We start from the raw sequence: 12,381 nt of genomic DNA, 5'->3' as shown, positions 1-12,381 counted from the left end.
TAGAATTGATTTCAATGCAAAGTTGGGTTGAGCAGGTGGTGCCATTGATCTACAACATAAAAATATGCAATCACTAAGCAATGTGTTTATGTAGAGTAATTCTTAGCCTTAAACAGAAATACTCCCACTTAATTCATCATCCCTCCGCAAACTCTCAGTGATTCAGGATCCGACTAGCACATGCGACTAGTGAGCTTTAGCATCACTGCTAGACAACATGCCTATCCGGTAAGCAACTCCTTGCTAATCGTATCTCTATACGACTCCTGTCGGTCGGGTAGGTATCTCATACCCCGGCTCCCGACCTGTTTTGCCACAAGGCCCAAAACCGTTTTGATAGCCTTGTCAAGTTAACCTAATGCAGTGCATGTCCGTGTCCGACACGAGCCCTTCAGTTCAAGGACACCTAGCAGCACCCCAATTTTATGAGCCCACTACTAGACGTACTTGACATGCGAAGGTGCAACATCGGGAATGGCAATTTACTTGATATTCATGAGGGATCTTTCTACCATTCTAACATGCATAGAAACAAAGAAGCATAACAATCACAAGTAAAACATATATTGTGAAGTAGTATGGCTCCTTCGTGGATGTTCTTCCAGGTCGGCTCCAACTCCGATGACCATCTAGAAACTCCATCTTGTTTGTCACGCCGGGCCGCCAAGCCGCCAACCTGATCTCTATTATCCAACTACTACAACTAGTAATGAATTTTACATAGAGTCATAAGTCGACACACAGGTCGTTATACAATATAATGAAAGCACTTTGGCTCCTGCCGGCTGACAAACATGACATGCAGGCCATGTATAAATTACACACATGCATCACATACACATGAGCCATACCATTCACATCAAACCTGCAAAACAAAGTTACGCATAGAATCACATTCTACCGGTTTGAGTGACCGTGTATGAGATACAAGGCGCGGCGCACACGGCGGTCCCGCTAGCCGGTTAGCGGACGGGGTTTGAAGGGGCAGCACCCCTCACGGGTGCGGGCAACGCCCGACATTTTCGGAAATCACAGATTACATCTGAACTCTGATCACGTCGAATTCTTTGATCTGAACGATCTTATCGATCATCGTGAGCCCGATTCGGATTTACGTTTCACTGTTAACCACGATGGCGGATACCGACCGGTAGGTGTAGGTTGTGTCACGACCTCATCGACTCCGATCATCAGAAAACATAGCCACATCCATCCCCATGTGCACTTGATCTCATCAACTGTGCACACAGCCGATCTCATCAACGACAACAGATCTCATCTATCGCCTCCACATATCCAATATGCATACGATCTGAATCCAAATCCTATAGCAGAGACTCTAATACCACTTTGGGTTCTACGGTAGGGTGCGTCGACTGCAAATTAAAATTTTCCTACGCAGAATAACCAAGAACATGCTGCAAGAGATGGATCATAGTTCGTTACCACTAGACGCGCAGTGCCGTGCAGCGGAAGAAGAGTTGGGGCAGCACATCCACGTGGATCGTCTCCTCCTCGTCCGATCTCCCTCGTACAGGTTCGCCGGTCCGAGACAATAGTCTTTGGCACTCCATGTAGACGCGAAATTTCCCACCAAAAGATATTGGCAACATGTGAATCATTGTCTATCTTGTTACATCGGATAAAGTGTGCCATCTTAGAGAAACGATCCACAACAATAAATACTGAATCTTTTCCATCTTGAGTACGTGTCAAACCAAGCACAAAATCCATACTAATATCTTCCCATGGATGATACGGAATAGGAAGTGGCATATATAGACCATGGAATTGAGCTTTAGACTTAGCTTTGCGACATGAAGAGCATCGATTGGTGTAGCAAGAGATGTCGCAAAACATCTTGGGCCAATAGGAGTTCTTGGAGAGCGTATCAAGTGTCTTGTCGCGTCCAAAGTGACCCATAAGTCCTCCTCCATGAGTTTCTTGCAAAAGTAGCAAATGAAGAGAAGACTCGGGTATACAAACTTTGTTAGCTCTCATTAGATAATCATCCTTGATGTAATGGCGTTCCCAATATGTATGCGTCAAGCATTTGGCATAAGGTATAACAAATGTAGGATCATGCGCATACAAGTCTTTTATGTGCTCAAAACTAATCACATTCAACTCAAGTTGAGTTACAAGCATTTTTATTTCCTTGGTTTCTTCGGGGTTAACGCGGTAAGGTGCCTGATAACCCACAAGTATAGGGGATCGCAACAACTTTCGAGGGTAGAGTATTCAACCCAAATTTATTGATTCGACACAAGGGGAGCCAAAGAATATTCTCAAGTATTAGTAGCTGAGTTGTCAATTCAACCACACCTGGAAACTTAGTATCTGCAGCAAAGTGTTTAGTAGCAAAGTAATATGATAGTGATGGTAACGTAACAAAAGAATAATGAAAGCAAAGTAATATTTTTGGTATTATGTAGTGATTGTAACAATAGCAACGGGAAAGTAAATAAGCGTAAACCAGTATATGGAAAGCTCATAGGCATCAGATGAATGATGGATAATTATGCCGGATGCGGTTCATCATGTAACAGTCATAATATAGGGTGACACAGAACTAGCTCCAATTCATCAATGTAATGTAGGCATGTATTCCGAATATAGTTATACATGCTTATGGAAAAGAACTTGCATGACATCTTTTCTCCTACCCTCCCGTGGCAGCGGGGTCCTAATGGAAACTAAGGGATATTAAGGCCTCCTTTTAATAGAGAACCGGAACAAAGCATTAGCACATAGTGAATGCATGAACTCCTCAAACTACGGTCATCACCGGTAAGTATCCCGATTATTGTCACTTCGGGGTTAACAGATCATAACACATAATAGGTGACTATAGACTTGCAACATAGGATCAAGAACTCTCATATATTGATGAAAACATAATAGGTTCAGATCTGAAATCATGGCACTCGGGACCTAGTGACAAGCATTAAGCATAGCAAAGTCATAGCAACATCAATCTCAGAACATAGTGGATACTAGGGATCAAACCCTAACAAAACTAACTCGATTACATGATAAATCTCATCCAACCCATCACCGTCCAGCAAGCCTACGATGGAATTACTCACGCACGGCGGTGAGCATCATGAAATTGGTGATGGAGGATGGTTGATGATGACGACGGCGATGAATCCCCCTCTCCGGAGCCCCGAACGGACTCCGGATCAGCCCTCCCAAGAGGTTTTAGGGCTTGGCGGTGGCTCTGTATCGTAAAACGCGATGATTTCTTCTCCCCTATTTTTTTCTCCCCGAAAGCAGTTATATAGAGTTGGAGTTGGAGTCGGGAGGTCTCCAGGGGGCCCACGAGGTAGGGGGGGCGCCCTAGGGGGGGGGGCGCCCCACACTCATGGCAAGGGTGTGGCCCCCTGGTCTTCATCTTTGGCGAGGATTTTTTATTATTTATTGTAAGATATTCCGTGGAGTTTCAGGTCATTCCGAGAACTTTTGTTTTCTGCACATAAAACAACATCATGGCAATTCTGCTGAAAACAGCGTCAGTCCGGGTTAGTTCCATTCAAATCATACAAGTTAGAGTCCAAAACAAGGGCAAAAGTGTTTGGAAAAGTAGATACGACGGAGACGTATCAACTCCCCCAAGCTTAAACCCTTGCTTGTCCTGAAGCAATTCAGTTGACAAACTGAAAGAAATAAAGAAAAATGTTTACAAACTCTGTTTGCTCTTGTTATTATAAATATGTCAAGCTAGCATTCAAGTTTTCAGCAAAGATTATAACTAACCATATTTGCAATAATTCTCAGGTCTCATGATTACCCATATCAATAGCATAATCAACTAGAAAGCCATAATAATAAATCTCGGATGACAACACTTTCTCAAAACAATCATAATATGATATAACAAGATGGTATCTCGCTAGCCCTTTCTGAGATCGCAAAACATAAATGCAGAGCACCTTTAAAGATCAAGGACTGACTAGACATTGTAATTCATGGTAAAAGAGATCCAATCATAGTCACACCCAATGTAAACTAACAATAATGAATGCAAATGACAGCGGTGCTCTCCAACTGGTGCTTTTTAATAAGAGGGTGATGACTCAACATAAAAGTAAATAGATAGGCCCTTCGCAGAGGGAAGCAGGGATTTGTAGAGGTGCCAGAGCTCGGTTTTGAAATAGAGGTGAATAACATTTTGAGCGGTATACTTTCATTGTCAACATAACAACCAAGAGATGGTGATATCTTCCATGCTATACACATTATAGGCGGTTCCCAAACAGAATGGTAAAGTTTATACTCCCCCTCCACCAACAAACATCAATCCATGGCTTGCTCGAAACAAAGAGTGCCTCCAACATACATCAGGTCCCAGGGGGAGTTTTGTTTTGCAATTATTTTGATTTAGTTTGCATAAAGCATGGGACTGGGCATCCCGGTGACTAGCCATTTTCTCGTGAGTGAGGAGCGGAGTCCACTCCTCTTGAGAATAACCCACCTAGCATGGAAGATACAGACAACCCTAGTTGATACATGAGCTATTCGAGCATACAAAACAGGATGATTATTTGAAGGTTTAGAGTTTGGCACATACAAATTTACTTGGAACGGCAGGTAGATACCGCATATAGGAAGGTATAGTGGACTTATCTAGAATAACTTTGGGGTTTAAGGGATTGGATGCACAAGCAGTATTCCCGCTTAGTACAGGTGAAGGCTAGCAAAAGACTGGGAAGCGACCAACTAGAGAGCAACAACAGCCATGTAGATGCATTAAAATTAATAAACATTGGATGCAAGCATGAGTAGGATATAATCCACCATGAACATAAATATCGTGAAGGCTATATTGATTTGTTTCAACTACATGCGTGAACATGTGCCAAGTCAAGTCACTTAAATCATTCAGAGGAGGATACCACCCTATCATACCACATCATAACCATTTTAATAGCATGTTGGCACGCAAGGTAAACCATTATAACTCATAGCTAATCAAGCATGGCACAAGAAACTATGATCTCTAATTGTCATTGCAAACATGTTTATTCATAACAAGCTGAATCAAGAACAATGAACTCATCATATTTAGAAAAACAAAAGAGGTCGAATTTGTACCAGCTTTTCTCATCTCAGTCAGTCCATCATATATCATCATAATTGCCTTTCACTTGCACGACCGAATGATGTGAATAATAATAAGAGTGCACGTGCATTGGACTAAGCTGGAATCTGCGAGCATTCAATAAACAGGAGAAGACAAAGCAATATGGGCTCTTGGTTAAATCAACAATAAAGCATATAAGAGCCATTTCAACAATTTAATCATGGTCTTCTCCTACTGACCCCCAAAGAAAAGAAATAAAACTATTTACACGAGAAAGCTCCCAACAAGCAAAAGAAGAACGGGAAATCTTTTTGGGTTTTCTTTTTAATTACTACTACAAGCATGGAAAGTAAATTAGTTAAAAGCTACAACTAATTTTTTGGTTTTTTCTTAAGGTTTATTAAACACACAAGAACAAAGCATAAAAGGAAATAAACTAGCATGGATGATACAATGAAAAAGTATGAGCACCGATATCTAGCAATGAGTGTGTGTGAACATAAATGTAACGTTGGTGAGAAATATGTACTCCCCCAAGCTTAGGCTTTTGGCCTAAGTTGGTCTATGGCCACGGCTGGCCTGGCTGATATCCATAATAATAATTGGGGTCGTATGATATGTCTCCAACGTATCTATAATGTTTGATTGCTCCATGCTATATTATCTACTGTTTTGGACTATACTGGGCTTTATTTTCCACTTTTATATTATTTTTGGGACTAACCTATTAACCGGAGGCCCATCCCAGAATTGCTGTTTTTTTGCCTATTTCAGTGTTTCAGATAAACAGAATATCAAACGGAGTCCAAACGGAATAAAATCTTCGGGAATGTGATTTTCTCACCGAACGTGATCCAGGAGACTTGGACCCTGCTCCAAGGAACAAAAGAGGCAGTCACGAGGGTGGGGGGCGCGCCCCTGCCTCGTGGGCCCCTCGTTGCTCCTCCGGCGTACTTCTTCCTCCTATATGTACACACGTACCCTCAAACGATCAGAACAGGAGCCAAAAACCTAATTCCACCGCCGCAACTTTCTGTATCCATGAGATCCCATCTTGGGGCCTGTTCCAGAGCTCCGCCGAGAGAGGGCCGTCATCACAGAGGGCTTCTACATCATCCTAGCCTCTCCGATGAAGTGTGAGTAGTTTACCTCAGACCTTCGGGTCCATAGTTAGTAGCTAGATGGCTTCTTCTCTCTCTTTGAATCTCAATACAAAGTTCTCCCCCTCTCTTGTGGAGATCTATTCGATGTAATCTTCTTTTTGCGGTGTGTTCGTTGAGATCGATGAATTGTGGGTTTATGATCAAGTCTATCTATGAATAATATTTGAATATTCTATGAATTCTTTTATGTATGATTGGTTATCTTTGCAAGTCTCTTCGAATTATCCGTTTGGTTTGGCCAACTAGATTGGTAGTTCTTGCCATGGGAGAAGTGCTTAGCTTTGGGTTCGATCTTGCGGTGTCCTTACCTAGTGACAGAAGGGGCAGCAAGGCACGTATTGCATCATTGCCATCGAGGATAACAAGATGGGGTTTATTTCATATTGCATGAATTTATCTCTCTACATCATGTCATCTTGCTTAAGGCGTTACTCTGTTTTTAACTTAATACTCTAGATGCATGCTGGATAGCGGTCGATGAGTGGAGTAATAGTAATAGATGCAGAATCGTTTTGATCTACTTGTCATGGACGTGATGCCTATATACATGATCATGCCTAGATATTCTCATAACTATGCTCAATTCTGTCAATTGCTCAACAGTAATTTGTTCACCCACCGTAGAATACTTATGCTCCTGAGTGAAGCCACTAGTGAAACCTATGGCCCCCGGGTCTATTCTCATCATATCAATCTCCATCACTTTAATCTTGCTTTGCTTTTTTACTTTGCTTTTACTTTTTACTTTGCATCTTTATACCAAAAATACCAAAAATATTATATCTATCAGATCTTACTCTCGTAAGTGACCGTGAAGGGATTGACAACCCCTAATCGTGTTGGTTGCGAGTAGCTATCGCTTTGTGCAGGTACGAGGGACTTGATCATGGGCTCCTACTGGATTGATACCTTGGTTCTCAAAAACTGAGGGAAATACTTACGCTACTCTGCTGCATCATCCCTTCCTCTTCGGGGAAAACCAACGCAAGCTCAAGACGTAGCAACAAGGATTTCTGGTGCCGTTGCCGGGGAGTCTACGCAAAAAGTCAACATACCAAATACCCATCACAATCCCTATCTCTCGCATTACATTATTTGCCATTTGCCTCTCGTTTTCCTCTCCCCCCAATTCACCCTTGCCGTTTTATTCGCCCTCTCTCTTTGTAACACCCCGGATATGTTTTTCCCAATATGTAATCCAACTCTTGCCGTTTCCGGCCTTAAGTTATTTTATTTTCTCGGGTTCGGGTTTTTGCCTTCGTGTGTTGTTGTCATTGTCATGCATCTCATATCATGTCATCATGTGCATTGCATTTGCATACATGTTCATCTCATGCATTCGAGCATTTTCCCCGTTGTCCGTTTTGCATTCCGGCGCTTCGTTCTCCTCCGGTGGTCATTTCTACCTTTCTTTAGTGTGTGGGGATTAAACATTTCCGGATTGGACCGAGACTTGCCAAGCGGCCTTGGTTTACTACCGGTAGACCGCCTGTCAAGTTTCGTACCATTTGGACTTCGTTTGGTGCTCCAGTGATTAACCGAGGGACCAAAAAGGCCTCGTGTGTGTTGCAGCCCAACACCCCTCCAAGTTGGCCCAAAACCCACCAAAAGCCTCTCCATCATCTAGAGCGTTCGATCACGATCGCGTGGCCGAAAACCGCACCTCATTTGGACTCTCCTAGCTCCCTCTATGCCTATATATACCTCCCCCATTCCAAATCTCGGATCCCCTCCTCAAAACCCTAAAAATTCGTCTCCGCCGCGCCGGACATTGTCCGTCCGGCCGGACACGTCCGCGCCCCACCTCCGCGCCAATCTGCGCCTGCCACGTGTCGCCGCCGACTTCCTCCACCGCCGGCACGGCGAGCCCGTGGGAGGCCCTCCCGGCCGGGCTCCCGCGCGCCGCCGCCCGCCTCCTCTCGCCCGGCTGCCGCCCGCCGCCACCGGACGCCGCCGCCCGCCTCCTCTCGCCCGGCTGCCGCCCGCCGCCACCGGACGCCGCCGCGCCGCCGCAGACCTCGCCGGCCAGCCGCCTTCGCAGTCTGGCCGCCCCGCGCCCGCATCACCACGGGCCGGTCGCCCCGCGCTGGAGCCGCACCTCGTCGCCCTGCCGCCCTCGACCGCCGACGCGCCAAGTCCGGCGACCTCCATCTCCGGCGACCCTCATCTTCGGCCGACAAACCTCGGGCTTTGCGAGCTACTACAGTAGTCGCCCGGATCTGGATCTGGATCGGATCGGGTTGACCCCTTTTTCCGTCCCTAACCCTAATTTTTTTGCCTATGTTCATCATGTCGTATCTCCTCATCCGTAGCTCCGTTTTGGGCATATAGCATATCAAAATGTTCGTCTCAGAGAGCACATCATGTCATCTCATTGCATAATTTCCATTTGAGTTCATCTTGGTGCCCAAAATGTTGTTAGAAGAATGCTATTTGAGATAATTGTCAGATCTGCTGCTCCAATTGGATATTTGTCATTTTTTCCATGATTATTGTGTGCATGATATGCCCCTGAGCTCTACATGAGTTTTGTTATATGTTTTGCCATCTATCCAGAGGTGAAACCCATGTATTTTTGTGATGTGTGTGGTGACTAGCACAAGCATGCAAAGTGAGACATTTGGTAATGCTGATTTCAGGGACTTAGCATTTCCACTAAGTCCTTGAGCTGTTTATCTCCATATGGCCATATGTTCATGTTGTTTCCTAGTGATCCGTGCCCCTCTTGAGGATGATCAGTAAGGATGTTTTGTTAATATTGTAGTGCTCTATCCATCCATGTCTTTGTTTACAATTATGGAGCACCCTAGTTTGAGTCAATCTAGCTCTAGTTTTGTCATTTCGTGAATTTGGGCAGATTGTCTACTTGTTAGCAATTTTGCCGAGGATGTTGTAGTTGATCCGTGCATGCTATGCTATTGTTCTTGCCATGTCTAGCTTGTATTTTGTGCATTCTTGATGGGTGTATGCTTAGATTGTCATGACTTGCTCTGTAGCGAGTGCATCGAGCTCGTAAACATGCCTACTTGATATCTGTTTCAGCATGCTCCAGTTTTCACTAATTCTGTGATCTGATTATGTTTTTGCCATGTTCACATGCTTGCAAATGTATTTTCAGATCCCTTTTGGCTCAAGGTAACTAAGGGAATTTTGTTAAGCTCTTTGAGTAGCTCCATGCCATGCTTTACTTTGCCATGTTCAGGTCCTGTAGCATATAGTTTTCATGCTCCGAAGAGTGCTATCTGATCTGAAATTCCAGACAAGTGTTAATTTCACTAAGTCTGAAATCTGTTTACCAAATGCATTTTTGCCATGCTTGTTTGAACCTGTTAATGGATGAATTCGCCGTAGCTCAGTGCTAGTATTTTGTTAAGTATCATAAATGGTTTCCTGCCATGTATTTTAATGCCATGTTTGGGTGCTGTAGCATGTTCATCTTGTTGCATTTAGATGGCTACTTGCTGTAAATCGCAGAACGTGGTCATATTTGAATCGCTTGCCATTTCCAAACCGTAGCTCCGATTCCGGCGTTCTTTATATCGTTTTCAAGATATTTCATCTCATCTTTCCAGTGGCACACTTGGATTCCTAAATTGAGGCCAGGTTCATTTATTCCTTGTCAAATCTTGCATATGCATCCCGCATCGCATCCCGCATAGCCTACCATCCTTGCATTATATTGTTTGAGCTTTGCACGTGGTTGATTGTGTTCCGTTTGCTTGTTTGTCTTGTTTGGGTAGAGCCGGGAGACGAGTTCGCTAACGAGGAGCCCGTTGAGTTTGCTTTCGAGGATCCAGTCAACTCTGACAACTTTGCAGGCAAGATGATCATACCCTCGAAATCACTACTATCTTTGCTTTGCTAGATGCTCGCTCTTTTGCTATGCCTATGCTACGATGCCTACCACTTGCTTATCATGCCTCCCAAATTGCCATGTCAAACCTCTAACCCACCACGTCCTAACAAACCGTTGATTGGCTATGTTACCGCTTTGCTCAGCCCCTCTTATAGCGTTGCTAGTTGCAGGTGAAGATTGGAGACCGTTCCTTGTTGGAACATTATTTACTTGTTGGGATATCATTATATTGCCATGTTATCTTAATGCATCTATATACTTGGTAAAGGGTGGAAGGCTCGGCCTCTCGCCTAGTGTTTTGTTCCACTCTTGCCGCCCTAGATTCCGTCATATCGGTGTTATGTTCCCGGATTTTGCGTTCCTTACGCGGTTGGGTTATAATGGGAACCCCTTGATAGTTCGCCTTGATTAAAACTTTTCCAGCAATGCCCAACCTTGGTTTTACCATTTGCCACCTAGCCTATTTTTTCTCTTGGGTTTCCGGAGCCCGAGGGTCATCTTATTTAAACCCCCCCGGGCCAGTGCTCCTCTGAGTGTTGGTCCAACTCGTCAGCCGCCGGTGGCTACCAGGGGCAACTCTGGGCTGGCCTACCGGAAGTTTAGACAATCTAAGTGTGCCCTGAGAACGAGATATGTGCAGCTCCTATCGGGATTTGTCGGCACATTCGGGCGGTGTTGCTGGATTGGTTTTAACCTGTCAAAGTGTCTTGAAGAACCGAGGTGCCGAGTCTGATCGGAACGTCTCGGGAGAAGGACTATTCCTTCGTTGACCGTGAGAGCTTGTCATGGGCTATGTTGGGACTCCCCTGCAGGGATTTGAACTTTCGAAAGCCGTGCCCGCGGTTATGGGCAGATGGGAATTTGTTAATGTCCGGTTGTAGATAACTTGAACATTAATTTAATTAAAATGAATCAACAGTGTGAGTTACCGTGATGGTTTCTTCTCGGCGGAGTCCGGGAAGTGAACACGGTGTTGGAGTAATGCTTGCCGCAGGATGCCCTCTAGTTTCTCGCTCGCGTTTTGCCTCCTCTTGTCGCTCTATTTTGCGAACAGGGTAGCCACCATATATGCTAGTCGCTTGCTGCAGCTCCACATATTTTCCTTGCCTTACCTATAAGCTTAAATAGTCTTGATCGCGAGGGTACGAGATTGCTGAGTCCCTGTGGCTCACAGATTACTTCCAAACCATATGTAGGGCCTGATGATTCCGCTCCAGATGGCGCGCTTGAGCTCAAGTGGGAGTTCGACGAGGACTCTCAACGATACTACGTGTCTTTCCCTGATGATCAGTAGTGGTGCCCAGTTGGGGTGATCGGGACCATGTCGCATGTTGGGTTATCTTTTATTTTGGCGCCGTAGTCGGGCCATGAGTGTTTGAATGTTGTAATGTTATTTATGCACTTTGATTGATGTGGCGAGTGTAAGCCAACTATGTATCTCCCCTTTATTATTTATATTACATGGGATGTTGTGAAGATTGCCTAACTTGCGACATTGCTTTCAATGCGGTTATGTCTCTAAGTCGTGCCTCGACACGTGGGAGCTATAGCCGCATCGAGGGTGTTACACTCTCTCTCTCTATCCTCCCTCTCTATTTGCCTCTTTTTTCCCGCTTGCCTTTTTGTTTGTTCGTGTGTTAGATTTCTTGTTTGTTGTGATGGCTCAACCGAAATTTGGTGATCTCCACCTCAAAAGGTTAGAGGAGATCGAAACCAACGTTAGGAAGTTTATGGTTTTGCAATTTGAGCATAATAATTTCTTTAGAAATGAGCTTAAGGAACAAAAAAGTTTTATGAGTTATATGAATAAAGATCTAGATGATATGTCTAAAGAATTTGATGGTATAAGATCCCAAATTGCTCGTCTAGAAAAGATGACTGCTGAAATTTCGGATATGCAAGCCACTTTAGTTAATAAGATGGCTGCTAAACCGGATTCCTATGAAAATCAAGATGAAGATCTAAAAGTTATTGATGTGTCCCCTATTAAATCTTTATTTTGCAATATGAATCTTGATGAAACTGAATATGATCTTCCTTTACCTAGAAGGCGTTCTAAAAATTCGGAGTATTTAGATCTTAATGATGAAATTGATGAAAGCGGGATTGAAAGAAATAAAAATCTAGATGTTGCTAAACCCACTATATTGGATTTCAAGGAATTTAATTATGAAAATTGCTCTTTAATTGATTATGTTTCCTTGTTGCAATCCGTGCTAAATTCTCCACATGCTTATAGTCGAAATAAAGCCTCTACCGAACATATTGTTGATGCC

Source organism: Triticum urartu, chromosome 1, assembly GCF_003073215.2.
Source record: "Triticum urartu cultivar G1812 chromosome 1, Tu2.1, whole genome shotgun sequence".
In the NCBI taxonomy this organism is placed as follows: domain Eukaryota; kingdom Viridiplantae; phylum Streptophyta; class Magnoliopsida; order Poales; family Poaceae; genus Triticum; species Triticum urartu.
Note: the sequence above shows the minus strand (reverse complement) of the source record.